The sequence below is a fragment of the Peromyscus leucopus genome, chromosome 20, assembly GCF_004664715.2.
Source record: "Peromyscus leucopus breed LL Stock chromosome 20, UCI_PerLeu_2.1, whole genome shotgun sequence".
Taxonomy (NCBI): Eukaryota; Metazoa; Chordata; class Mammalia; order Rodentia; family Cricetidae; genus Peromyscus; species Peromyscus leucopus.
Window position 1 is genome coordinate 36,253,044 of NC_051080.1, and position 23,709 is coordinate 36,276,752.

General features: G+C 52.8%; 1 protein-coding gene across 1 annotated transcript in view; it reads right to left on the minus strand.

Moving 5' to 3' along the window:
• The window catches only part of Tmem184b (transmembrane protein 184B), a 43,099-nt gene extending 30,195 nt beyond the window's left edge, over nt 1-12,904 (minus strand). Inside the window, exon 1 of the mRNA XM_028871140.2 lies at nt 12,802-12,904. The gene's annotated coding sequence lies outside the window, so the exon portion shown is untranslated. The remainder of the gene's footprint in view (nt 1-12,801) is intronic.
• Nucleotides 12,905-23,709: the final 10,805 nt, after the last annotated feature.

Here is a 23,709-nt window from a genome sequence, read left to right on the forward strand (position 1 = left end):
CACCATGACACAGGCAGGGCTCCTGTTGGGGCTGGGGCCTGGGGCTAATGGGAAAGAAGGAATCGAGCTTGAGCAAACCCAGCTCCAAAACAAGGGGTAGCCAGCACAGTGTCCCCTCTACCGTTCATCAGAGGGCTGGATCCGAGCCAGAAGAGGCTTGAGAGCACAGACTCAGTGGGAAACAGGAAGGAAGGTCTGGAATAAAATTCAACCAGGCCCTGGCCAATGAACTATGTCAAATCCAGAAACCAACTCTGTAAACTTCCCCCTCCCCCAACCCATGCCCCACCTGCAGCCTCCGCTAGGAAAAGACAGGGCACTGGTCCCTCTGTGAGGACACCCTCCTCACACTGCCTGACCTTCTTCAACCCTGAGCCTTGCAGCTACATCACCTACACCTGGCTCCAAGCTCTGCCACTCCAGCTGTGTGTCAGAGACAAATTATGCAACCTTTCCCTGCTTGGCACTAAGGGCACAGTCACACCCAAGTGAGAGGAGCTTTCAGGAAAGAACAAGATGCAGGTACCACATGCTGCCACCGTTACTATTACTGGTCTCATTGCACCACATCCTCCCATCATGGGGTGTGGGGTGGGGTGTCACATTCCTGTCAGTCTCTGAGCCCAGGCTGGCCCTACCTCTGGTCACTGGTCTTCAAATCGTGTGTGTGTGTGTGTGTGTGTGTGTGTGTGTGTGTGTGTGTGTGTGTGTATCTATATATGGCATATGTCTGTTTGGTGCGTGTGTGTGTGTGTGTGTGTGTGTGTGTGTGTGTGTGTGTGTGTGTCTATATATATGGCATATGTCTGTTTGGTGCGTGTGTGTGTGTGTGTGTGTGTGTGTGTGTGTGGTATATGTGGGCTATGTATATATGGGGTACATGTAGGGTGTATATGTGGTGTACATGGTGTGTTGATGGTGTATCTGTGGTATATGTATGTGTGTTGTGTGGATGTGAATATGGTGTATGTGTGTAGTATATGTATGTATATGGTACATGTGTGTGTGCTGTCTCTGTATGTATTACACACATGCAAACAGACAGTAAGGTGTCAGGTATTCCTCTGAGGAAAGCGCTCTCTCTCTAAACCTGGAGTTCATGTGTTCTGGCTATGGCCACAGCCAGCAAAGCCCAGCAATCCTCCTGGCTCAGACCCCCACCCCAGCACTGGCTACAACTGCATGCTGAGATCACAGCCAGCTTAAGTGCGCACTGGGATCCAAACTCGGGTCCTCGTGGCTGTGCATGCAGCAAGTACTCTTATCCACCAAGCCCTCCCTCTTTCTTGAGACAAGGTTTCACTGTAGCCCAAGCTGGCTTGAACTTAGGTTGATCCCCCTGCCTCAGCGTGAGTGTTGGGTTAAGCATGAGCCACAACACCCAGCCAGCTATCTGCTCATTCATTTCAGATCTGAACCCTTGCAAGCTGTGGCCCTGGAATGCCTGCCTGCTCAGGCAGCTGCCGCCCACAGGCTGTCCTGGCAACAGGTGGGCAGGCACTTCTCTGGAATGTGAATACACACACCCTGAGAGAGAGTTCGCTTCTTGTTTGTTTTATCCCTTGGAGGAGCGTCCATTTTTACACGCCTCCTCCTCTGCCCCCATAGGGGCTCCCTGCTCCTGAGCCGACAGCCTGGGAATGCAGAAACCCTTTGGCCTCGGGGAGCTGCTCAGCTTGGTCACCTCCAGTGGCTGCCTTTGGAGTGAGGCTGACCCACATCAGAGACAGACAACAGCCACAGGCTGGCCCTTCTCCAGAGGGGATTAGAGGAGAGAGTGGCTGGCCAGCAGCTGGCAGCTTTGCCTGGCAAGCCTTCTGAAAAAGGTCACATGCCTCACGACAGTACAGGGGTCCACCTCCCCCACATGCTATTCCCCATCAACACCCCCAGACAGTCCACTGTGGAGGCTCCACACCCCCTTCTCCCAGCCCACATTCCCTGAAGCAGGGAGGAAAATTTACCCAACCTGGGCCTGTCTGCCACTTGCGGGTTCGGGGACGTTGAAGCAAGAGGCAACAAGAGAGGAGTCGGTCCTCAGCAAGGGGTTACTTAGAACTGCTTTGCAATCAGTGCTTTTGCTTCGGGGCTTTGCTGTTGTTTTGTTTACTTTTTTGTTTTTGTTTTTGTTTTTTCGAGACAGGGTTTCTCTGCGTAGTTTTGCGCCTTTCCTGGAGCTCACTTAGTAGCCCAGGCTGACCTTGAACTCACAGAGATCCGCCTGGCTCTGCCTCCCGAGTGCTGGGATTAAAGGCGTGCGCCACCACCGCCCGGCTTTGTTTACTTTTTTAATGTATTTGATTGTATGTATGTGAACATTTCTTCGGCATGTTATGTCTGTGTACCACATGCATGCCTAGTGCCTGTGGAGATCAGAAGAGGAAATGGATCCCTTGGAACTGCAGTTAGGATGGTTGTGAGCACCATGTGGGTACTGGGAATGGAACCCGGGTCCCCTGCAAGAGCAAGTGCTCTAAACCACTGAGTCCTCTTTCTAGCCCCGAATTCAGTGGGGGTTTTTGGTTTTGTTGTTGGTTTCTCTAAGACAGGGTCTCACTACATATCCTTGGCTGACCTAGAACTCTCTATGTAGACAAGGCAGGCTGTTTCTGATCTGCCTGCCTCGTCTCCAGAGCACTGAGATTAAAGGCATGCACCATCATGCCCAGCAAACAAACAAACTCAGTGTTTTTGTTTTTTGTTTTCAACAGTACCAGGCTGAGTTCTGGTTACTCAGTTCTCTTCCACGCTGAGAACAAGCAGATCAAGGTGCAGCCTCTAGGGCTTAGCTTTGGAGCCTCTCTAAAGTGAAAGCTAGCTAATATCCCATCTAGTACTGAGCACATGGCTGCAGAATCCTGAACCCCAACAGCCCCACAGCCTCTGGGGAGCAGGCTGCCTCAACAAAGATGGGTGCAGGTGCCCATTCCCTAAGATGCTGTCAGCAGAAGCCTCCCTTCAGTCCAGGATCAGAAGGTGGCAAAGCCCAACCAATAAACGCCATTGGCAAATGTGCAGGGAGCAGGCAACCCACGCTGCTGCATACACAACAGCGTGTGCATGGAACTCGAGACAAGAGCAGAAGAGGCCCCAGGCCAGCTGCCTGTCCACACAGGGAAGGCTACACAAACAGCATCGAGCTCAGCCAGAGGACATGTCCACAGCAGTGGAAAAGAACAAAGGCCAGTTCTACAAAGCTGGACGGCCCCCCTGACACACGGAGGGGCAGCCGGGCACCAGAGCCTTGCACGGCCAGGCACCAGATGCTCAAACCAGGCAGCCGACTCCCAGGTACTGAGCCGTGAGCAGTTCTCACCTGGGAGGGTAAAAGACCACAAGGGGGCCCAGGGAAGAATGGGGTACCTGAGACAATGTCGACACTTCTACGTGACAGCAGCAGGGAGTAGACAAGGCTGTGGGAAGGGCAGAGGGCAGTGCAGAGCAGACACTCGTGGACACGGAACTGGTACCCAGGGCGGCTACGGAGGGAAGGAGAGCGGCCGAGAAGCAGGGTGAGCGCGGCGGGCGTGGAGGTGGGGCATCAGGGACAGCAGTAGCTCAAAAAGCAGCTTCTCAAGCAAGCAGGGCTGGGGGGGGCACTAGAGGGGGGTCTGAGACACCCAGGCGTTAGCTGCCCATGGGGAAAGCCCTGGAGGCTGCGGAGGAAGCGAGCTGACCAAAGCAGGGATTTAAACTCAGCCAACAGCAGTTGGGGAGCTGGAGGTCCTATTTCCTAGGGAACCCCACACCTTCCCTCTCAGACCCTTTTGTGAAAACTAAGTGTGTGTTTTTACTGGATGAGGTCAGGGGGCCTAAGTGAGGCTGGCTGCTCATGAAGGGGCGGCCCGGGTCTCCCCTTTTATGTACTCTCTCATGGTGACACTTCTGTAGGCTAATTCCTCGTGTAGCTTCTGGAGGTTCAGAAACATACCTTTCAAACAGAGGCGGAGTACACTTCAGTTCACCTAGGGACGAATCGTGGTGTTGAGAAGGACACTTGAGGTGGTGGTGGTGGTGGGGAATGGCAGAGAAAAGCTGAGTTTTCAACAGATAAGGAGTGAGGAAATGGTACTGGACCTAGGTCAGACTCAACCTGCTCAGTGCTCTGCCTATGAACTCGCTTTTCTCACCTACACATAAAAGGGGAGCCCCAGGGCTGGGGGTGCAGCTCAGCGGTGGAGCCCTTGCCTAGTAATGCACAGGCCCCAGGGGCCATCCCTAGCATTGCCAAAAAGGAAGAACGGAAAGACCAGACCCAGACTGTCGTCCCTTCCCAGCTCCAGCTCTGATGGCCTGACGGGCAGCTATAACTGACGTCTCTGGACGAAGGTACCAGTGTGCAGCGGAGGATCAGGTGGGCCCGGTAGAGGAGTGGGACAGAGGACCGAGGGGCTCGAGCTTCCAGTCTAGCCTCCCCAAGTGAGAGAAAAGCACCTCTTGTCAGTCACACCTCCTGCCAAAGCTGTGGGGACATCACCGTCGTGCGAACACTCACAGGACATGACATTCGCCCTCCCTACTCCCGGTCCGTCACTACCTGTTACATAACTCATGTGCCCAACAGCCACCCTCCCAAGCATCGCCCTCCAGCCAGGCAGTCCTGGAGGATGGGGGTCATCTCAGGCAGGAATCCGAGTGTCCTCCCCGAGAATGAGGGCAACCGAGGATGTGTGACCAGCAGGACCGGGCTTCCTCCTCTTCCCTAAAACAGGCCCAGCTACTAGAAAGTGTGGATGAAAGGAAATGTCTCCTGCCCCTAGCTGAGTGGGAGAGACCTCCACTGGAGAGCCAGGCAGCGCACCTGTCTCCACACACGGACCCTCACCTGACAGAGACATCCAGGACCTCCAAACACCACGGTCCCTAACTGCTCTGTGGCTGCTTCACAGAGCAAAGATTCAGCTGAGGCAAATCCGGACTGTCACATTCCCGCTCCCCTAAACCACACTGTAACATTCATGCATCACGCAATGCCTTCCTGGGGGTGAGGCAGAACCCCAAACCACGAAAGAAGGCTCACTCCACCTCAGTGCTCTGTCAGCTGCCTGTGTCCCAGGCCTCCGTGTGTGCTCCGCATGGCCCCATCATCTGAAGGTCTTCCTTTCCTCTCCAACGCTATGACCCACTATCTACCATTCTGGCTCAACTGCCCACCAGCCCACCCTAGGCAGAGCAGACAGATCAACCAGGACCCTCATTATACATTTTCCACCTCTAGCAACTTGGTATTCCAGGCTTTCCCAGGAGGCTGCAAGCTATCTGGGAGACAGCAACATTGGTGGACACTCAGGTCAGGCCAGGAAGAGTCAGAAAGCCTGGTACTTCCTTCCTAGGACCACAGGCAATTCACCCTCTGAGTCTCAGCCTCTCCATCCACAAAACAAGATTAATGATTCCCAGGGCCAAGACCACTGGGAAGTGGAATTTGCAAAGCCCTACACAAATCATGTTGAGGATGGAATTAGGGTAATTACATGGCAATATTAACACTATAAAAATGATCACACACATACACACCTTTTCTAACACCCATCACAGTGCTGTGCAGACACCCACAGTGGGTGCTGCTGGGATCCTCCACTTACTGCTCACAGGAGATAAACAGAGATGCAAACCAGCAAACCAGAGGCTAGAGCAGCGCCTTCAGAGCTTTTCTGTAAATGACCCTTGGGCCTTGGAGAACAGCTGCGCCCCTCAGAGTGAAGTCCTCAGCCATTTGCCACAGGACAGGGCCCCTTCTGGGGATCTTGCCCACAGGTGTTCACCAGGAGAAAAATGCAGGTGCTGTATCCTCAGGGTGGGGAAGCCGTTTGATCTGAAAATCCCTTTCAGAGTGACAGAGGCAATCAGCTCAGTGAGGAGGGGAAAGAGGAGAACAGCCATCTTGGAACAGGCCGTGACACCAGCGTGAAGGACTTGGGAAACAGAGTCTTCACAAGATCACTGTTCAGACTTCAGGTTGTGACAGAAGCAACAGGTGTATGTACACCCTTCTTCACAACCATGTGACCTGTCAACCCTCCAAACTGGGTGTGTCCCTTATCCCGGTGACCAGGCTTTTTGACCTGGGAAGCTACCTGGCACGGGGAGGTGGGCAGAGGGCTAAGAACCCACTGTGAAGTAAAGCTTAGGACTAGCAAGTGGTCTGCCCAAGGTCACTCCAGTTTCTAGCTCTGCCAATGCCCTGTCCATCATTCAGGCCACAGCACTGGCCAGGATGGAGGCTGGAGACCTCATCTTTCCCACAGAACTGCAAGCAAAGCACCAGGGCCATCGATCGCTCTTCTCTACCTGTGGCCAACTTCCTAACAACCTAGGCAAATGCTTGTGACCTCACACTCAGTAAACAGTGAGGCGGTGTAAGCTCCTACCTAGAGTGAACTTCAAACTCAACACCAAACTCAGAGGCAATTCCTTCTTTTACGGGGGAGTGTGGAGGGTTAAACTGGGTCTCCTGTGGCCCAGGGCGGCTTCAGTCATCAGGAGCCACTCCACTGGCGCCAGCAGGGCACAGGCCACAGCACCAGATCCCTGTGGCAGACCTCCTCGCTAAGACGGTGGGTGTCTCTATCTTTGTGTGACTAACACACAGGAGAGCTGGAAGTGACGCCGGTCAGGCACAAAGGCTTTCTGGGTGGGATCTTCCCCCTCCGGTTTCCACTCCAGAGAAGGAAAAGGGGGGTGTCTGCTGGGCTTCCTGCCTTCTCGCCAGCCTGAGACCTCCCTCACCCCTGTAGGTAGATACTGGGCACTGCCCGCCCCAATGATGCAACCTCGGTCCTAACAGACAGACCTCTTCTGAGCTGGACGAGGTGGTACATACTAGCACTCAGAAGGTGAGGGCAAGATCAGGAGCTGAGCCAGCCTGGGCTACATCACACCTTGCCTCAAACAAACAAACAAACAAACAAACAAACAAACAAACAAACTAGGTATGGTGGTATACACCTTTAATCCCAGCACTTGGGAGGCAGAAACAGGTAGATCTCTGTGAGTTCAAGGCCAGCCTAGTCATGTAGAGAGTTCCAAGCCAGCCAGGGTTATGCAGACAGACTGGTCTCAAAAAAACAAAACAAGCCGGGCGGTGGTGGCGCACGCCTTTAATCCCAGCACTCGGGAGGCAGAGGCAGGCGGATCTCTGTGAGTTCGAGGCCAGCCTGGGCTACCAAGTGAGTTCCAGGAAAGGCGCAAAGCTACACAGAGAAACCCTGTCTCGAAAAACAAAAAACAAAAAACAAAAAAAAAAAAAAAAAAAAAAAAAAACACTGCCAGTGATTTCTCAGTGTGTGTTGGGCAATCCCACAGTTCATACAGCAGAAACAGCACAGGAGGATTCAGGAGAAAACCTAAAACCAGGGGCCCACCCAGACCCCTCCATGATGCTCCCAACTCCACTTCTTCCTTTTCTGGTCTCTGTGAGGCAGAAATCACCTTCAATGAACATTAATGACCGTTCTGCTAGGTACTTATTTATAAGGTTATGCCCATTTGTAGGGCCACGGGGTTGGTTTTGTGACATCGATCCAGACCTTTGTCCAAGCTGCTCCCTCTGCCCGAAGCTTTCTTTCTCGGCCTTCCCACACAGTGACATCCTAACTGTCACCTCATCAGGAGAGCACCTGCCCAGACAGGAACACACCCTCAGAGCATCCGGGACAATTATAACTGCCCTGCAGCTGGTGTCTCTCTCCCCAGCTGGATCAGCTCCCCACAAACTGCCTGACACACAGGATACCTGGAGAAATTAAACAGCCTGCAAGCCAACAGCCAAAGCTGGTAAGAACAGGAAAGACAGCTTGGTTGGAAAAGTCCTAGCCACACAAGCCTGAGGATCTGAGTTCGGTCCCCAGTACCTACGTAAAACACTTGTTATTCTAGACTGGAGAGGCAGGGACAGGCAAGTCCCTGGGGGCTCCCTGCCAGCCTGCCTAACCTGATTGGAGAGCCCCAGGCCCTAGTGAGAGAGACCTGTGGTAAAAACCAGGGTGGATGAGGAGCAACACTCAAGGCTGACCTCTAGCCCCCATGTATATGCCGTGTGCCGATGCAAACTCTGGGTCACGATGCCCTATGATGCCAATGCTTTCGGCACCTGCATTCTACAGATGAGGTGAACTGCAGCTCCTGTCCTTCCCCGAGCTGGCCTTGACCTCATCCTCCTGCCTCAACCTCCCAAGTAGTAGGATTACATAATGTGCAACAATACCTTAGCTTTATCTTTTATCTAATTTATTGCTTTATAGTTTGAGACACACCATCATCTCAATAAAACAAAGTCTCACTCTGCAGCCTGGCTGTCCTGGAACTTGCTATGTAGACCAGGCTGGCCGAGAACTTGGGAGATCCATCTGCTGTGCCCCTGCCTCCAGAGTGCTGGGATTAAAGGTGTGTGTGCCACCATGCCTGGCTACCTTTATTTTAAAAACCATGAGTTACACCTGGTAAGAAACGTGCCCAAGGACACAGTGCTAATAAAAGCAGGGATTTGACCTGCAATTCCTAATTCTCTTTCCAGGTCACCAGAACTGCTCAGCTCACTAGCTCCCTCTCTTCTGCTCTCACTGACCATTTCCAATGCACCTATGAAGTCTCTAATTTTAAACTCTAGTTTTATTATTACTAGTGTGTGTGTGTGTGTGTGTGTGTGTGTGTGAGAGAGAGAGAGAGAGAGAGAGAGAGAGAGAGAGAGAGAGAGAGAGAGAGAGAGAAGGTGGACACAGAATGCCACAGCACACATGTGGACATCAGAGGACAACTTTCAGGAGCTGGTTCTCTCCGTCCACCACAGGCCCTGGGGATCAAAGCCGGGTCACCAGGCCTGCACAGCAAGTGCTTTTACCCACCGGGCCAGCGCTGGCCCAGATTCCTCAACTCTCAACTGCTTACCCTAGGGCACTCAACTGGACAATCTCCCCCAACTCTCATGCTCACATCCCACAGCCCATGTGCCCCCACCTCCTCACACAGCTGTGTTTCAGCAGTAGTCTGCAAAGACCCCCTAGTGGAGTATGTAAATCTCATAGCCGCTGTCCAGAGAAGGGATGGTGTCTAATTCTTCATCAAATGCCAGCCCACCCAGCCCCTGGCAAAGTAGAGCAGGCATGTCTTCACGGAGCTCAGAGGAAAGCCTGCAGCTACATCCAGCTTGCCTGGCCCCAGTACTGGCTCTATCCACTGCTCCTTTCTGCCTGCGTTCATAGAGCTAAGTGCTCCAAGCATGGACAGTGGGAGACAGACCATACCTCCCAAGGATACTTGAGATCTGTGACATGAGAAGCTATGACCCCAGGAGACCTGGGAGAATCGGGAGTTCAATCCTTAAGAACACAAGTCCAGGGCTGGCTCAGTGGGTAAAGTACCTCCCTGGCATGTGCATTACTACATACGCTGCGCAGGTGGCGCATGCCTGTGATCCTAGGCATTGGGAGGCAAAGGCAGGGGGGATCAGAAGTTCAAGATCATCCTCAGCCACACAGTGAATTCAAGTTCTGCCTGAAATACATGAGACCCTGCTCAAAAAACCAACCAACCAGCCAACCAAAACAAGTTTTTGTTCAGTGGAGCTGAATGACAGAGACCAGAAGAGGCCAGCAGGCAACAGTATAAGGGAGGGTCCAGAGGCCTGGCCTGGGGCACAGGAACCTTCAGCCCAGATGATGCAAAAGAAAAACAGAAGCAAAGACTAAAGAGAAACTAGGGACCCAAGGGGCAGCCAACAGGAAGGAGGCAGGTCATCTTGGAGTTATTTGCCAGAATGAAGGAAGCAAGATGCAGGCTGACGATATGGCCTCACGATACAGGGCAGTGCATGTCACTTCCTCTCAAAGTTTCAAAGGCTCTTTGTTGACCACACCAGGATCGAATCAAAACCCTCTGAGAGGGGAAGCATGACAGGCCTCCACATCTGCTCAGGGCTCCTGCCTGCGGCCTAGAGCTCTCCTCTTCCTCCTCAGTATCGAACCCCCAGTCCTTCAGGACCGGGAAGGCATGCAGCACACCCCATGTCAGAGGGAGAGGGCAAAGCTCACCTGTGATCTGAAAGGTGAGCCCCACCTCCCCCGCTGGACGATGGAAAGATAATTCACGGGAGCACTTGGGACTGGGCCTGGCCCAGAGTAAGTGCTCAAGAAACAGGCTGTTGTTCCTCTTCCTCTGGCCCCTTCAGAGCCCTCTTGCGACCACAGGTAGAGAGCACTGTCTCAAATGCATTAGTTACACGCTGGGCTACCTTGGCCAACCACAGCCTTGGACGGGGGGGGGGGGGGGGGGGGGGGGGGGGGGGGGGGGGGGGGGGGGGGGGCAACCCAGGACTCTGGCCTCCCTTCCCTGATGGCCAGCAAATTCAGGGCACACAGGAGATATTCAGGAAGTATTTGCTGCTCCCACCCACCCCAAAAGCCTCAGCCAAGGTCCTGGGGCAGACCCCACAGAGAACTCTGAGAGCCCAGCTCCGGGCCTCCCAGCACTCACACCAAATCCCCAATCTCATTTGCTGCCTACTCGCTTTCAAAACAATCAAGGGCTGTACCTGCCTTGCCGAGCAGTTTCTCCTCTAGGGAACGGAGGGAGAGAAACGGGCACAACAGGGACCAGAAATAGCACTGAGCCCCTCTTGGGGAGAGGACTGGGCAGGCCGGCCAGCAAACAGGAGCAAAACCTCAAAGACAGAACGGGAGGGAGCTGAGGACATAGCACGGGGGCACAGGCCTGCCTGGAGTGCCTGAGCCCGAGTCAGTGCACAGGACTTTTAAAAAAAAAAGAGAGAAAGGGAGAAAGCAACCCCTAGACAAGAGTCCAGGTCCACAGAACTAGGACAAGCTGCTTACTCACATCCTTCCCATCTAGAAGCTCTTCTGTTCTTTCCTAGTACAACCCCACTACCCTGGGAGCAACTTAGAACCTATCCCCCAGGACTGCAAAAGGGCACCCAGGTCAGCCCCTGGGAGATATTTAGAGCCTCTCCACTCACACCGGCCAATGGGGTCGCCATCCATGTCCACCTCCCCGACAGACTGGGAGCCTCTAGAGGCAGGTAGCAGGTCTTCTACCCCAGGGACTGCAAGGAGAGAATGAGCAGAGCAGAACTGGAGACAGCCCTGAGCCCGGCACACAGCAGATGCTCAGTAAGTTCCAAGGCAACCTGACAAGACAGTCCCTGACTCAAGGATGACGGAGTCCACCAGAGCCTACTTGTATCACACTGACAAGTGAGTCACTAATCCCCTCGCTGCCTCAGTTTCCTCATCCAACAACTATGCACAACACTTTGCTCACAGGGCTGCTGTGTGAACGAACTGGGAAAATAAACATGGGAAGCAAAACACCCCTGAGGAATGTCAGTCACCCAGCTTGGGCTCAACTGTCCCTTTGCGCTGAAGTCTTTTTTGCTGGCCTGTTCCCCCTCCCCATACCCAGCACTAAACCCACCTCTGCACTCTTCTGCCTTTGTCTTGTGCTTCTGGAAACCCTGTAGTTACTTATGTCCAAGTCTGATTCTACCCAACCACCCGAGAGTTCCCAGATGCCTGGATCATCGCATCTGTGTCCTGGTGAACACCAGCCTGGCTTCCGGGGCTCCCACACCCTTCCGACTCTGGCACAACACAGAACTCTCAAGATGTTCAGACGTGTAGAGCCCAAGAGCCCACCAAACTTGTTGACGTGGGAAGGGATGCTGCCAACAGCCTGTCAAGAAAGCCAGACCTCAGCTGTGGTGGCACACACCTTTGATCCCAGGTCTCAGGAGGCAGGAGGCAGGGGCAGATGGATCTCTAAATTTGAGGCCAGCGTGGTCTACAGAGTGAGTTCCAGGACAGCCAGGGCTACACAGAGACACCCTGTCTTGAAAAACAAAACAAACAAAAGAAAAAAAGAAATCCGGACCTCCAAGACCTGCACCTCTGATGCTGCTCCGGCTGCTGAGTGTGTGTGTGTGTGTGTGTGTGTGTGTGTGTGTGTGTGTGTGTGTGTGTGTGTGGTGGCGGAGTCTGCAGCATTAGCCTCCAGGGCACAGATTGCTACTTCTCTCCTTACATACAGCACCTGGCAGTCAGATGAATAATACATGGCCCTTCACCTCACACAGAGGTATCAGGCAGAGAGACACCTGCTTTGCCCCACCACGGCCTGCAAGAGAGGGAAGGATGAGATGCCCCGGCGTCAAGTCCCCCAGAAAGGATACAGACTAGAAACCCGGGCCCATTCCCCAGACTCTCTAGCATTGCCACTGCCTGGAGCCCCTTAGAAGTGGAGTCTTATCCAAGCAAGGTGTCCAAGGGCGTGCCCAGGAAAACAGGCACAACACACAAGTCGGACGCACACACTCAAAACCATCTCCAGGGTTCCTTTGAACACCAACATCCTGAGGCCCCCCCCGCATTCCTATCTGTCCCCCTCCAAATCTACTGACCTGTGTGCAAGGCGCTCACACTCCCCCACGTACGCTCGTACCGCCTCGAGGGCCGACTACCTGGCCAGGTCAAGGCCACCGCACCGGGGACCGACGCCTCCCCGCCCCGTTCGGCCGTGCCAGGCTGGATGCAGCAGCACACCCACCGCGGCGCACACCGTCCCACCGGTAAGAGGCTGGGCCCCGCGCCGCCCACCCCTGCTCCCCCACGGGCAGGTCCGGTTACTCTCAGGGCCCCGCCACGTTGGCGGAGCGGGCACACCCACGGGCCCCGCGGGGGCCTGGGAGTCCGTCCCTTCCTCCCCACGGGGAGCCCCCAGCGTGGGGCTCTCCCTCGAGACGCAGCCCTCGCCGGGTCCCCGCTCATCCCGCGCATCCCGCCGCCCGGGTACCTCAGGAGCCCATGGCGCTGGCCACTGCGGGCGGAGCAGGCGGCGCCGCAGCCCGGTACCTCCGCCGCCGCTGGCGCGTCCCGAGCCCCGCCGACTGCCGCCGCGACGCGCCTGCGCACTCGGAGCGCCGCTGGCGGGGGCGGGGCCGGAGCGCGCGGCTGAGGTCACTCGCCGAGTCTTAAAGGGGCCGCGCGCGCGCGTGCGCGCGCTGCGAAGCCGCGTGAGCGAACCCCGGGTCAGGAGGATGGCTCTGTCCTCTTCGCAACTCGCAAACGCACTGGGAGAGAGAGACCGGAGGCCCAGATTTCCGAGTCCCACCCACCACAGCCCTGGGATGCACAGACTGACCCGCTGGGTAGAGACTCTGCCCTGGACACCCGCGGGATGGCAAGCGCTTCAATTCTCTGAAGCCTCTTCCGCGCCTACGCTGAAGGTGAAAGGAGAGATCTAGTGGCCGTTTGCGACGTGTAGGGTGGGTGTGGGACTATGGAACGGACTTCCACGGAGCGTTTTGTGCAGTTATGCAAAATGAAACTGCAAAGCACCAAAAGAGGCTTTTTCTTTCCACTCCATCCAGCTCCCGTGGGTCCTGCCCCACCTCGTTCCAAGCCGCCTAAAGTAACTGAATTCTGCAAGTGTTGTACCAGCCCCCTACCCCATTTTGATTTGCGCGGTCCCCACGTCTTGCTCAGTTAACTGAAATGCGTAATATGCAACCAAGTTTATTTTTATCTCCAGCTCCAACTGTCTACCGACGCCTCTTACTTACAGGGCTCAGTCGCCTCCCCTTCCACGCCCGTTTTCAATCAGCATTTCCCCCATCCTTGCTTCCAGGTCAGAAGGTCTGGAATCATCCCTGAATCCCCCCTATCCACTTGGGCAGGACATCCTGTATCCTAGACTCTGACCTCCTCCACCCCACCCTACTGCAGCCACGTGATCCAGGCTCTGCCCAGGTATTGTGAACTAAGACAGCCCCGGATTTTCCAACCTTGTCTTATGCCAGTCTGTGTCAATGTGGAAATCAGAAGGATTCCTTTAAAGCCTGGATCTAAGCTGTTTAATCCTAGCACTCCAGAGGCAGAGGCAGGCAGATCTCTGTGAGTTTGAGGCCAGCCTGGTCTACAGAGGGAATTCCAAAACAGCCAAGGCTACACAGAGAAACCCTGTCTCAAAACAAACAAACAAACAAACAAACAAGAAAACAAGCAAACAAAACAAAAAACAGCTGAGGATCGCTTGCTTAGCATTCATTAGACCCTGGGTTTGATTTGTGTCACCATGACAATAAAATAAAATAGATAAATAAATAAATAAATAAGACCCAAGTTAAACTATAGCACTTTGCTCAAAACCCTCCACGAGTTCCTCACTAAATTCCAGATAGAAGCCAACATCTTCCGATGTCCCCCAGGCATGCTGACCTCATTTCCTCCTTTCCCTGGACACAGGCCTCTAGCTGTCCCTACAGCCAGGTGAAGGCATTCATCTCCCATGCCTTTGCACCTGCTGGGATCTCAGTTTCCCCAGACGCACCTTCAAAGGCTTGCTCTGCTGTCTGCACTAGGGAAGCCGAGGCAGTGTTGTTCTGAGACAAGGATCTACCAGAAGATGGCTGAGCCCCTCCCATGCGCTCCACATTCATGGAGTCCTAGTCTCCTAGAAGCACATCGTTTTTTATATTTTATTCATCTTCTTCCAGGAGAAGATAAGTTGACTGTTGCATTAACATTTTCTCTGGGGACGTGAACAAACACCCAGCTCCAAGTAGGAGGGTGCCCACAACAGACCAACAATCCCACACAATTCTCCCTCCATGAACCCGTGAGTTTATTGGGCTTACTTATGGCCACATGGGTGAGGGGTGATTGACAGCTGTCATATGTCAATCTCCCAGTGCTGCATGTGGCCTCTGGGAGTGTTGGAGTATTTAGGAGGTAGAAAATGGAAGGGAGGGGAACACCTATGGAGCTATGAGGAGGTCATTACCGTGCTGGATTGGGACCTTTTGGTGGCATGGCTCTTTTTTTCTTTCAATCAGCCATGCATCTGTAAGCAACTCTTCACTCTTGCTCCTAAAGGCAGCTGTAATAAATTCCCTGGTTCACCAGTTAGACTGGGCAGAATCATTCCTTCATTCTGTGGCTGGTGTCTTACCTGGGACGAGTAGTTGTTCACATCTTCACAGGAAAAGTGCATGCAGCAAGGACAAAGATGTCTGACCTTCTGTTTCCTGACATAAACCAGTACTCAGCATTGGGGCTGGCATGGCAAACATGTGCAGAAAATACCTGTGGCGTGTACAGCTGTCCTAGCTAGGTCCGAAGGGGAAACCCCGTGCAGGACACAAGGCAGCTCAGGGGTAATGGTGCTTGACAACCTGAGTTTGACCCCTCGGACCTACATGATTGAAGGAAAAAACCAGCTCCTACAAGTTGTCCTCTGACCTGTGTGCACACACAATCACACACACACACACACACACACACACAATAAATAAATAAATAATTTTTTTTCCAAAGGGGAAAAAAAGCCAGGAATAGTAGCACACACCTTTAATTGTATCACTAAGGAAGCAGAAACAAGTGGATCTCTGTGAGTCGATACCAGCCTGGTTGCAGCAAGTTCTAGACCAGCCACGGCTATGTAAGTGGTGAGAGAGTCACTCAAAAAAAAAATTAAATAAATAAACCGGGTGGTGGTGGCTCACACCTTTAATCTGAGCACTTGAGAAGCAGAGGCGGTGAATTTCTTAAGTTCAAGGCCAGCCTGGTCTACAGAGTGAGTTCCAGGAAACCCTGTCTCGAAAATCCAAGAGATAAATAAATAAATAATCAGAAAGAAAGAATGACATCTTCCCAGCCCAGGTTAGAAATCCCCATTCGTTCACTGCTTCCTGGTTCCCCCTCCAGACTTGCTACCCACCTAGGGCAAACTCCTTGTCCCCAACTGTCACCATATCTACCCCACTGACAAACCAGACTGATTTTGATAGCCCTCCCCCTTTCCAGAGCTTGTTCATTCCTGCACCCCAGGGGTACTCATGGCTCTCAACTTACAGTTTTGTCTAGCAGGGGCACAGGCAGGTGGCGGGTATTTTAGGCACGAGTTACCAGAAAAGGCCCCCCAAACAGAAAGTCCCCTGACCTGGTAAAGCTTTTGGCAGGTGGCACGTGGAGGCGGGGGGTGGGGTGGGGTGGGGGGGTGCGGGGCGGGGGACGACCGGGGCTCCTCATTGGAAGAAAAGCTCCCCTCGCCACTTAGTCTGTCTAACAAGAAGCCGAGGGCCAGCTTTCTCTCCACATCTGCAGCCACCACCCTGCTTGCCCCCTTCTCCTCTACACCTGCCCATCAATGACGGAGGGACGTCTTTTCCCACCCGCAGCTCCACCCCCTTTCTATTCTGGGAACCACCAGCTTCCTTCGGGGACCACAGCAAGTACCGGCTTCTTGTTCCTGTCCGTCCTTGTTTGTTTACTTACTCTGCGGCAGTGACTAGAACCCGGGGCCTCGGCATGCGGGGCGCACTGCTGTACCGCTGAGCCATGCCACAGCCGGTTTGTCTTTGGGCCGCACTCTGTTGCTCAGTTCAGCCTGGAATTTACTACGGAGCCCACCCACCCTGGGCTCTAGTTGAGGGCAATGCTCTTTCCTTAGCCTCCCTGAACTTCTTTAATTCACTTTTCCCTAAGGAAACCTCACAAACAACCTGGCAGCCACTGAAGAGAGGTTAGTGAGTGATCCACACAACGGCATTGAATGTAGATATTAAAACAGCCTCTATTTTTTTTTTTTTTTTTTTTTTCAGAACAGGATTTCTCTGTGCAGCCCTGGCTGTTTTGGAAATTGTAGACCAGGCTGGCTTTGAACTCACAGAGATCTGTCTGCCTCTGCCTCTTGAGTGCTGGGATTAAAGACATGCACCATCACATGCTGCTGGGATAACAGCCTCTTTATTATTATTATTATTATTATTATTATTATTATTATTATTATTATTATGTGTATGGGTGTCTTGCCTGCAAGTCCATGCCTGGTGCCCTCACAAGGTGTCAGGGCCCCTGGAACTGGAATTACAGATGGTTGTGAGCTGCCATGTGGGTGCTGGGAGTCGAACTCAGGTCCTCTAGAAATAGCACCCAGTGCTCTTAACCACTGAGCCATCTCTCCAACCCCCTTAAAATTGTCTCTTAATGCAGCTGGAGAAAGGCTCAGTTGCAAAAAGCATGTACCACTCATGCAGAGAACAGGAATCCAGTCCCCCTCACCGCTGCTGTGGCCTGCATGCATCGGCACTCATGTGCTTGCGTGCGTGCGTGCATACATGTGTGTGTGTGTGTGTGTGTGTGTGTGTATGTGTGTGTGTATGCACACGCGCGCACACACACATACACACATATGCAAAATTAAAAGTAATTACGCCGGGCGGTGGTGGTGCATGCCTTTAATCCCAGCACTCGGGAGGCAGAGGCAGGCGGATCTCTGTGAGTTCGAGGCCAGCCTGGGCTACCAAGTGAGTTCCAGGAAAAGGCACAAAGCTACACAGAGAAACCCTGTCTCGAAAAACCAAAAAAAAAAAAAAAAAAAAAAAAAAAAAGTAATTACACAATCTGAAAACATAGTCTGTCACCATGATTAGTCTTGCTATGAAGGAAATTATTAGGAATAATATTATATGATAAAGGCCGGAAGAAGTTTGTGGGGCAACCTGGCTTGAACACTATTTTTAAAAAGTGCTGAAAGGTTAGCAGGACCTATAGCAGATGGGCTATCAAAGGATCCTCCTAAGTGGCAGAGTTATGAGTAGTGATTTTTTTTTTCTAATTTTCCAAAGCATGTAAGATCTTCGAACTTAGCAGAGAGTTATTTCCAGAAGTGATGCGTTCTCCCCATCTGCGTTTCCTTCTCATTGTGCATCACAAGTCATCTGTCTGCTGGGGAGACGGAGGCTCTCTGCAGGGTGGGGGTGCAGGGTCCCTTTATCCCTGTAGCCTCCCATCCCGGCTCAGGAAATAGCAACAGGCCAAACGTCCACCCTGAGACTGGATGCCGGGAAGGAGACTGGAGTCCAAAGTAAGGTTCCCCCTCCTTCCAGCCCACTCCTGACTTCTGACAGGGAGGCGTGGAGGGAAGAGCAGGGGCCATGCATGCTGATGGGGAGCCCAGCTCCCCCACAACCTCTGTGTTGTCCTCGGGTGTCCAAGCACACTGTAAGAGATCCAGTCGGGGGCCCAGACAGTCATTATGAGTAGCAGGCAGAAGTGGTTCTCAGCAGAATGACCTTTGTTCTCTGAGCCTCAGTTTCCCCACCTGCCAGTATTTTACTGGTGTGTGCAGAGCAGTGGCGGCTGAAACCCCCAACTCAAGTCAGAATCAGACCTTCTGGTTGAAGCAGACTGGCGTCTAATGCAAAGTAAACTAAACACAGGGTCGGTGGGCTCACTTAAGTTCAAGGTGGAGGATCTGAGGGCTCGTACAGGGTCAGTAAAGCCTGGCTTTATTCCTTCTGTCTCTTGCTTGCTCTCCCACTGTGTGTGTGTGTGTGTGTGTGTGTGTGTGTGTGTGTGTGTGTGTGTGTGTGTTGGCCACATTCCCAGCTGGCCTTTCACCCCACTGACTGAGAGTGCACCTCTTTCCCAAGAATTCCGGCCTGTCCCAGGATTGCCTGATTGGTCCCATCTCTGAGCCAATCATTGAAGAGAGGAAATGCCATGCGGTGAGGAGCCAGGCCTGGATGAAGGTCCCGCCCTGAGAGACAGTAGGTGGGCTGAGCTCTCTGGAGGGATGTGGTGAGTACCCAAAGAATGTCTGTATTATAGCTGGAGGGAGAAGGAGCCACTGGGGAGGGAAGAAACTGCCTGGGGGCAGGGGAGCAGATCAGGAAGTTGAGGCCACTCTCCTAGGGTCACCCAGAAAAGAGCAGGGTGGGACTGAAGTGCAGCCTCACCCAGAGCAGAGAAACCGGAAGTAGGGCAAAGCCATCAGGATGGGGTGGCTCTTTGGAGGCCTGTATGTAGCCTGTCCAGTGGCCAGACCACCTGGTCTGAACCCCAGCTCTGCCCCTGGCAGGTGAAACAATCTTAGGCAAGTCCTGAAGCCCCAAGAAACCTCTGCTTCCTCAGCTGTCCCAGAAGCCAGTGCCGCAGTCTGGTTAAATGAAAGCAATGCCTGTAACATCAGCACGTGAGAAAGTAGAGGCAGAAGGGTCGGGAACTCAAATCCAGCTTTGGATACAAAGCAAGTTCAAGGCTAGCCTCGGATCTCAAAAACCCGAAAAGAGAGTCGGGCGTTGGTGGCGCACGCCTTTAATCCCAGCACTCGGGAGGCAGAGCCAGGCGGATCTCTGTGAGTTCGAGGCCAGCCTGGGCTACCAAGTGAGCTCCAGGAAAGGCTCAAAGCTACACAGAGAAACCCTGTCTCGAAAAACCAAAAAAAAAAAAAAAAGGAGAGGACAGATTCCTGCGAATTGTCCTTTGACACCTGTGTGCACACAAAATAAATAAGTATAATAAAAAGCAGGAAAGAAACAGGAGGAAAGGCAGAGAGACAACTAGAGAAGATAAGAAAGGTCAGCCTCGTTTGCACAGTGAGTTCCAGGCCAGCCAGGATACACAGGGAGACATTGTCTCAAAGGCAACAGTATAACAGCCCTGGCTGGCCTGGAACTCATTTTGTAGACCAGGCCAGCCTGGAACTCTCAGAGATCCGCCTGCCTCTGCCTCCCCAGTGCTGAGATTAAAGGTGCGTGCCACCACTGCCCGGCTGAAAAAACTATTTTTTAATTATGTTATGAATTATGTGTATGTGTGTGCATGTGTCTCTGTGTGGGTATGTGCAGTTAGTTGCCTACAGAGGCCACAGGGGTCAGGTCCTCTGAACTGTATAGTATGGGCAGCTGTCAGCCGCCTTTTGTGAGTGTTGGGACTCAAACTCAGAAAAGGGCATCAGATCCCCTGGAACTGGAGTTACAGATTCACAAAGTTTTGTTAGCTTAGCAAGCAGCAGTGACTGCCACTTGGCAAATGAGAAAACCAAGACACAAGGACTCCGTGTTACTTTGCAGAAGTCACCCTGAGTGACCCTGCACACAGTGAGCCTAATGGCTTTTTGTGAAATGAATCTAGGACACTTCCCAAATATCACCTGAGGTTGTGACAGTCTGCAAGAGAAAACCCAGGCTACCCTTCTTGTTGAAGTGATGACATTTGTGATGACATTTAGGACACAGATGGCCATTAGGAAGCAGAACAAGGCGTCTCCTGGGGCAACATCTGGGGATGTGTGAATGAATCAGTGATGTGAGCCTACATCGGAGACCCAGAGAACTCTGCTTTCTTTGTCTCCCAGCTGCACCCATCCAGACCCCGCAATGCTGGAGAGGTGAAGCCATCTGCAAACGCAGTCAGCACCGACAGACATGCTCACGGGAGCAGGTCCAGGGTCCGACCTTCTCCCCAACCCCGGGCTGCAGCTGCCGAGAGGTAGAAATGTGGCCCTTGGGAAAGGAAGCAGATGGCTAATCCCTTGAAGGGACTTAGAGCCTCTGGGTGTGTCTGCAGAAAGCTTTAACTGAAGAGGGCAGCATTGTCCTCCGGACTGAAGAGAGGGAGCTGGCAAGCTGAGCACGGGCCTTCATCTCTCTCTGCTTCCTGACTGTGGGCACAGTGTAGCCAACCTCTTCCCGCTCCTGATCCCATGATGCCCCCAACCAGGACAGGCTATCCCCCTACAATATGAGCCCAAATCAAGTTTTCCTTCCTCAAGCTGTGTCTGGGATTTTGTCCCAAGAGGAAGAAAAGCAACTAATACAGGAGAGGTGCCCCTTGTAGGTCAGGGACCCCACCTCAGGAGCGGAGGGGCTAGTCCGGAATGCCTGGGTGTCCCAAGTCTAGAGTTAGTTGCCTCGATTCGATTCGTTGGGCCTTCTGCGTGCCCAGGGTTTGTAAACTTGAATGATTTGACTTCAAAGGCCAGGGTGGGGCTCACCGGAATCAAGGATGCTTTGAAGGTGCTGGATGAGAACCCCCGGGAGGTATAATTACCTAAGCAGCATTCTCCAAAGGGCAGGGGGGAGCCAAGCTGCTGCCTACCAGCACCAAAGAAAGAGTTTCCAGTGAGGCCTCCTTAAAGGGACAGTGTTCCTCCCTGCAGCCCCAGCGGTGAATCTGTAGCATCATCACAACTGCTCTTTGCTGAGCACGGCCTACCTGGGTGGGAGGCAGTGTACAAAACTGGGATCCCATCCCATCCCTCCAGCCCGTGGTGTGCGGGCACACAGCTGTGTGAGACCCTTTCGTTAGAAGAGGAGTCAAGAGGCTGGGGAGATGGCTCAGTGGTAAAGAGTCCATTCTGCTCTTCCAGAGGTCCTGAGCTTGGTTCTCAGTGTCCTTTCCAGCTTCAGGGACCCTGACACCTCCTTCCGGCCTCCAAGGGCACCTGCATGCACATGTGGTATACACTACCTTTAATACGAGCACTTGGGAGACAGAGGCAAGTGGACTTCTGTGAGTTCGAGGCCAGCCTGGTCTACAAAGAGAGTTCCAGGACAGCCAGAGAGGCTATACAGAGAAACTCTGTCTCAAATTAAAAAAAAAAAAAAAGACACTGTCTCAAAACGAGAAAGAAAGAAAGAAACAAAGAGTTACACTGTAACTCAGCTCCAAGGGATCCAACACCCTGTGTGGCCTCCATGGGCACCTGCATGAACATGTACACACACACCAATGTATACATTAATTTGAAAAAAAAATTTAGAGAGAAAAAGGATTGGAAGAGATGGCTGCCAATAGTGTCTGTAGCCTGAATGTGAAGACCTGAGTTCCACGGCCAGCACCGAGTCAGGGCTGGCAGCACACACCTGTAACATCAGTGCCGGGCAAGTGGAGACGAGCTGGTGCCAGTCTAGCCATCCGGAGAGGTCCAAGTTGAGTGACAGACACAGAAAATAGAGAGCAACAGAGGAAGACACTCAACATCAACTTCTAGCCTCCACGAGTTCATACATGCATGCATGCTAACTGCTTGCACATTTACACACACACACACACACACACACACACACCCCAATGTCAAGTGAGACTAAACCGCTAGGCCTCTTTTCCACTTCTTTCCCCTGCTGGGAACAATGTTTCCCACTCAGTGCTCATTTCAAGGCCCAGGGCAAGCATCCTTGGGGCATCTCCTCCGAAGGACACTCATTCTCTTCTTCCTCAGGCCCTGCTTGACCTGGGGCCACCCATTGGATTCTCGTGCTGTCGATGGAACCCAGGGCCTCATATATTCTGGGCAGCTCTACCACTGAGGCACATCCCAGCCCGCAGCATGTTCCAGCGCCGGATGAACCACTTCCTTACCTGAGTCTTTGCCCTGGACAAGCATGTGCAGGTGCCTACACTAAAGGTCCAGAGACTGGGCTGTGGAGCAGGAACTTGTTTCGTTGCCTTGGTGGACACCAAGGTAGACCTCCACAAAATGGAGACTGAGACCCTAGCTATCCTTGCTGGGGTGTCAGGGCTCAGCACAGGTGCCCTCTGTGAACTGTATCCGTCTAGACTGTTTAGTCCCGACAGTTCTCGAGAGTGGACATCCATCATCCACCTCACCTTGCACAAGAGGTATTCTCTGGATTCCATCTCTGCTCCACCTCTGCCCAGCATACCTCTGACCCACCAGTGTTTGCCGTGTGAGTGACAGTGACTCACCAGGTGGCATGGCTGCCCTCAGTCTGAGTGAAACTTCCTGCTGTTTGTTTGGCCTGCATAATTAACCACATGGCTGGAGGTGTCCTCTGGCCTCAATGTCCCTTCCCTCTGGTCAGCCACTGCCCCTTCCCTGGAAGGATCCGCAGAAGGGGAAGCGACAAGGTTGGGGAGGAACAGGGTGGCTCGGACGGGGCTGATACTGTTGTCACTTTTTGGGGGTTTAGCTTCTGTGTTTTGGGGAGACAGGGTCTCCTCAGCTGCACCTCAGGTTCATACCATGGTGCACCTGTTACCACAACACACCTTGCTTTGATTAGGGTTGTTGTTTAATAATGTGACTTTCCTATATATAAACACTGCACCTCCAGATAAATGAAGCCAAATTGGGAGGTGGAACAGTAACTCATTAATTAATTGATGAGACAGCCACTCAATGGATGATTTCAAGTCACGTCTGAACACACCCAGAAACATCCAGAGAACAAGGAAATTGACTTAAATTATTTACTTGATATATTTTTTTTTTTCTTTTTGAGACAGGGTTTCTCTGTGTAGTTTTGGTGACTGTCCTGGATCTCGCTCTGTAGACCAGGCTGGCCTGGAACTCACAGAGACCCACCTGGCTCTACCTCCCGAGTGCTGGAATTAAAGGCATGCGCCACTGCCGCCTGGCGACATATGTATTCTTTTTTTTTTTTTTTTTTCTTTTTTCTTTTTTTTTGGTTTTTCAAGACAGGGTTTCTCTGTGTAGCTTTGCGCCTTTCCTGGAACTCACTTGGTAGCCCAGGCTGGCCTCGAACTCACAGAGATCCGCCTGCCTCTGCCTCCCGAGTGCTGGGATTAAAGGCGTGCGCCACCACCGCCCGGCTAACATATGTATTCTTAAATATATCTTCAAGGTCTCACTATGAAGCCCTGGCTGGCCTCGAACTCAGAGATCACCTGCCTCTGCCTGCTGAGTGCTGGGATTAAAGACGCCACCATCGCCATGGGCTCAGAGGCTGCACTGAATAAGACCGACAGGTGCTACTTCGAGAACCTTGAGTTCTCGAAGGCCCCTGGATGTACAAGACAACATGTCTCAATGGCCTGGCCACAGCTGCCTCTGAGGCTAATGGCTTCTCTCTGATGTGCTGTCCCTGACAGAAACCCCAAGAGCAAAGAGGTAGACAAAGGACGGCCTACATCACTTTGTCCTTTTCTACTT